We start from the raw sequence: 6,000 nt of genomic DNA, 5'->3' as shown, positions 1-6,000 counted from the left end.
GCAGAAATGCGGACTGTTCCAAGTGATTCTATTGGAGGAGAGCTGCGGCTGCCGCGCAGTGATACCGATTCCTGAGCAAATGCACGAAGCAGGTAACTTCAAATTAATAGTTCGCATTTGTTCAATACGAAAGCCTCCTTTCTAGGCAGCCAATACACCAACTTGTTAGAAACAGAAAATAACAGAATGCCGACCAAAGCGGTGTTGTCAAATGGATGCTGTTGTATTTCATTTCGATTTATTATTTTACACGTCTCGTCATGTTTCCATTTCTTTGAAAAAAATTTAAGGCTGCTGTAGAATCACTCTTCCCTACTTCCACGAACACAGCGCTGTGCGTGCACCTGCTGACGTGCACTTGGCTCGTTCTGTTACTGACACTGTTGTGGTGCCCCAAATCACTGAGAGCAGTAGTTTCGCATTTAAAAGCTTCACAATTGCTAGGAGGTCCAAGTACGAACGTCATTGCACGCATATATCATATGTCATTTCGTTTATTTCCTCCTCAAACACCCGAAGGCATTACATAAGGGAATCTATTGACATGATCTTTGTTAAGTAATCGGAAAGAATAGTTATTATTGCAAATAGTAGTAAGTGATATAACGAGCTTTAATAAATAATTTATTACCGATAAAGGATAAGCAACAAAATAAAGATAATAACAAATCATACAATAAGAAACTTAAGAAGGCAGTTTGTCAATGGTTGTACACTGCGAGTGAAAGAGTATTGTTACATATGACAATATTCACGCAGTACTAGCGCCACATTAGTCTACACAATCCTTGTTTAATAAAACGTATTAATAAACAATGGAGGTAGGACATCCAAGAGCTTATAAAGCATTCGAGCCGTGCGCACAGTACACTTTTGAAATATATGTTTACAAGCCTCTTATTGTCGCCAAACAGGCTCCGCGCCAAACTTAATACTTTACTTTGTTCTTAAATGAGAAGATATTCAGAATTCAAATCGGTATACAGAGGCAGTTTTTCTTTCTCCAATATTTGTATTCGATTCGATTTGGGAATATCACTATGCGAACATCCTTACAAGAAGGAAATGAGGAGATCAGCAAGTGTTTGTGCAACACAGAAGCGCAGTGGGGAATGTAGAGTTTTTTTTTTTCCTGAACTCACAACCGCTTTATCTCTTGGCATAAAATTTCTAACTACGAACAGATGCAAGAGGGCACTCACTACTCATTGTTGACGCAGGAATTAGGGAAGCAGTGCAATGCGAAGGGATTAAAAGTTCCGTAGTCGATGTGTAATCGCTGAGGCAAGATTGAATTTTGTGGGATGTGGAACCACTTTAGAATGCAAATGTTCCTAATAAGATAGTTTTAACTGTGTTTCAACACAACCTACTTCTCGTAAATATTACCTGGATTATTTACACATAATACTAAGGTATTGCATCCCCATTCTATAAAATGTTATGGGGTTTTATGTGCCAAAACCACGATGAGGCACGCTGTAGTGGAGTACTCGAGAAATTTAGACCACCTGCAGTTCTTTAACGTGCATCCTTTTTCCATAGTTCAGCATAAAAGAGTAGCAGTGAGCACTTTATCCCACCCAGAGTGAGTGGGGGGCAGATCACGAGGAGATGACAGCGCGTGGGGTACAAATCACGAGGCCAACTCATCAAAAATGCACTGACAACCGACAAAAGCGGAAATCAGATGGCGCCTCGTCCTCTTGGGCTAGTTGCGTTGTCATAATTGGGCCCGAGAACTGCAGGACCACAGGACCGTGACTCAAAGAATGGCGTACCTGCGACATCCTCTAGAAAGGTTTGTTCTTACTGTTCTATTTCTTTGCCTTTCTTGAGCGTGGAACTTGGCCCCAAACATGCCGCGCTCCAGAGCTCCAGTGCTGCCTATCCTGGAAGACGAATCCCGGTGTTTTTAGATGAAAAACAAAAAAATTATGAGATGAGCATGGGCAAAAGATTATCAGGAATGTCAGTTGACATTAATCCTGATAAGGTCCCAAGGTCCCTCATAGACGAGGGTACAAATCACGGAACAAGATGATCATACCAGGACTCCTGCCGCCAGCATTTTCGGTTTAGAACCATCTACATTGCACTCGATTGCCATGTATGGATGACTGCATGTGTGTGAGGACTCATTGTGAATTTGTGGTGGCGTGAAGCTAGCAAATGGCTACACATTTCAAGAAAATTAGAAAATACATTTCTTTGTATCCAATATGATAGAGCGTCTGTTTTGATTTCCCTTGGGGATTGCTAACCACATTAAGGGTTTACAAATGATCACTAAGAAGTGGCGTAGTACTAATTGCGATGCTGACCTGTGTAGACAGAATGTCTGAAGGAATGAAGCCTGCGTTAGGCAAGTGTAACCTATTGCTTCAGTGCCATCATTACAAGAATGCGTATCTAATACGCCGGCGTAATGTGGGGCTTTTACAGTGGAAGAGATTATGCACGAAGGCACCACTATAACCTTACACTCACGCGTCGCTCTTGCGAATGGCTGAGAAAGCAATATATAGTAGCCATTAACACCTGTAATTCCTGCTGACCAACATCTAGTACGTCAAAGAACCCACTGAACTGAAAGTAGCACCACCGCCGATGGCTCAGCTCAACTCCGGAATGATCCCTCGGGATTATTTAGGAGTCCTCCAAGAAGAAAGAAGAGCAAATCTTTCTCTTGCTTGTCTTCTTCCTTGATACCCTGTGCCTAATTGTTGTGTTTCCTAATGATCATATCGATTATATTCTTCGACGGAGCACAAACGAAAGCCAATTAAGTGCAAGTAATGTTATTACGGCCGACCTAATGTTGTCAGAGTGTGCGTATGGGTGCACCATAGTGCTGTAATACTTTATGCGGTATAGTTGTGTACTTATGCCAAAAAGTTTGAATTCGTGGGTTATCGAACTTCTGCAAACCATATCTGGATAGGTTTTTGATAGTTCCAGCCACCTTGGTAAGCTCGAACACTCGCACTTTCCTTGTAAGCGCCTCTGCAGGGTACAACTCTACATGTGTGTACCTTCTGCTACTCGACCACCTCTACGGGGCTCCTACAATAATTTGCCAAATAGCACCATACATTAAGAAATTAATAAAACAAGTAGCATTGGTAAGTGCTAAATAACAAAGAAGGTGTTCTTACTGCGACATATTGCAGATATCAATAAAAAGGTGGTGGTGGAGTCATCCCTTAGAGATATTTGAATGAATGTGTGGTGTTGAGTGGCGCAAGGGCCCGGTATGGCTTTAGAGATAATTGGCGACATTACTCCTATTCGCAATCTCACTTATTTCGGTGGGTAATTGTTGATAAGTATTGTAACATGATTATTATGAAAGGCGGCACATGCTCAGAAACCCAGGATAGCCTCAATAAGGTTTATTGAAGAGCGGGATACACCCAATGTCCAAAGTTGGCGTAAAGCAGGTTCGTTGAAAAGCACTACAAATCCAGAGTTACAAATCCAGTGACTCAGTTAAGTTGGCTTGAAAGAGCGCCATCGAAGAATGGCACATACCGAGTAACCCAAGTTGGTATCAATGAAGTTGAATAGCACCACATACCCAAAAAAGAGAAATAGTGATTCATTTATTAGCATAAAAAGTGAGAGGTTGGCCTGTATCAAAGTTCTCACCTGCTACTCAGCATTGGGGAAGGGAGACAGGAGTGGAGACAGAGAGGGAGGGAGAGAGACATTGGTGATGAGGGTGAAGATGGTGGTGAGTGAGCTTGAAGAGGAAAAAACTCTTCAAGGTTTCAATTCTCGAACGATCTCGTGCAATAATTTGATAAGAGCCTTTAGAAGAGAGAGAGAGAGACAGAGGAAAGGGCAAACACAGGGAGGTTAACCAGAGGGGAAGATCCGGTTTGCTGAGGCGAGGGGAGGTAAAGTGATAACAAATTAGAGATAAAGAAAGGAGAATAGACATACAATCACAGTCGGTCACTGTCGCTGCATACTATCACCGCACAGCACAATAGCACTTGCAGCACTATAAGCATCTTAGAACTGAGGTGAAACAGCGCGAAAAAGACGAGGACACAAGGAAACAAATCGTCTTTTTCGCGCTGTTTCACCTCAGTTCTAAGTATGAACCAACTAGCCCTCATCAAGATCTTACTATAAGCATCTGTTCAGGCTACAGCCGCTTGTCCAATTTTGTTGCCTTTAAAAACTACAACAGTGCCCTCGTCGCCCTATGCTGCGATGGCTTGTGATAGCGGCATATTAAAATAAGTTTCTCTGTTAGAAGTATTTGGTCAAAGCGCGCTATCGCGATTGCGAGCGATCGTCTCTGTAAATTATAGCTAGGACAGTCACAGAGAAGGTGTTGAAGAGTCTCCTCGTTACCACAGTCATCACACGAGGCGTCGTCAGCCCATCCGATTTGGAAAGGAAAAGACTTGGTGAAGGGCACCCCTAGCCATATTCGACAAAGCAGGGTAGCTTGGCGACGGCAGAGTCCACCTAGAACGTAAAGGCGGCCTTTAGGCAAAGGTGGCCTTTAGAACCCTGCGCCAACAAGGATCGGGCCAATGCCCCAAGACAATTTTTTCAGAAGAAAGTTGATTGGTAAACCGAACAAATATTGTACTAATGATTCTCTTTGCCAACCTAGTCGCGGGCAGATGCACTGAACGTGTCCTGTAGTCTTAAGTACCTCGCAACCCTCGCAGTCCGGACTGTCTGCACGGCCAATAGAGCGCAGGTATCGCCGAGTGAATGTCACACGTAGTCATAGCCTGTGGAGCCAGCTAGCGCAACTCCTTTTGATCGCTGGCGGTAATTTCATTTAGATTCTGGGTCGAGTATACGAAGGCGTCGATGAGGGTGAGTCGGTAGCGTCCAGTATGTTCTAGTGCTTTCGTAAAATAGTGTATACATTACAGCATTAGTGCCGGTCTAGAAAGTGGGATGGGCACTTACATTGCATTATTGTTGGCCATTTTCCTCTCGTAATCGATGAGCTCATTTCTATATAAGCCACATACCCTGTAACGGAAGTTGCCGGGACAGAGGGGCATTGAAAAACAGCACGTACGCAGTAACTGAAGCTCGGGTCACAAAGTTTCATTGAAGAGAGGCACATACACAGTGCCATATACCAAGTGACCAAATTTAGGGGGAAAAAGGGTCCTTGAAAGAAAGGTGCGTACCTAGTGGCACATACCTAGTCACGCAAGTTGACGTCATGGTGCTTTGTCAGAGGACACCACACACCCAGTGACCTAGGTTTGTCCGAGGGTTAGTTTCGAACCTCGTTCCCTCATAACAGCAGCCTGATGCTCTACTCCTTTGCCCGTGGACTGTACAGTAATCCAAGTTGGCGGGATACAGGTGAGCCGCGGACGTACACAAATAGAGACAGATCAACCACAATCTTGGGGGAAGTTCCCACAGAATGTTAGTAGCGTTGAAAACTTTCAGGATGGTGGCGTATCTTACGCCGAATGCGCTTTAACCATGCCGATGACCTGGAACGGTCAGGATAAAAGCTTCCATAAGGGCTAGATAATGTGTGGCATGTTTCCGAGTAGAGCCGTTAGCATCTTCATAATTACACGTGAGCCTTGCTCCCACACATATTCTGCAAGTGATTTTGAGCCACCTACACGATGAACCCGCCGTAATAGTATAGCGTTCGTGGCCTGTAATGGACATGCATAGGGAGCCTGGTATCATCGTCACACATGTACCTATTTAACAGGGAAAGGTGGGCTAGTTGGTAGTCGATATTGGAATACATTATTTACATGGAAATTTGTGCCACTCACGCCCGGATGCCAACGTCAAGTGATGGTTGTCCGATGATTATCAAGTGTGATTATGATACATGTATAAATTTGTGGCTTTCCTGGAGTAAATCTGAGTTCCGCGCTTGTCCTGTGTGTTTCCTTCTTTGTCCGTTGTCGTTTGCGCGGTTACATAATGCATCCCAACACATGTACCTTCCACGAAAAAAGTGTTTCAACCTCTAGCTTC

The sequence above is a fragment of the Dermacentor variabilis genome, chromosome 5, assembly GCF_050947875.1.
Source record: "Dermacentor variabilis isolate Ectoservices chromosome 5, ASM5094787v1, whole genome shotgun sequence".
Taxonomy (NCBI): domain Eukaryota; kingdom Metazoa; phylum Arthropoda; class Arachnida; order Ixodida; family Ixodidae; genus Dermacentor; species Dermacentor variabilis.
This window is presented reverse-complemented; position numbering follows the sequence as displayed.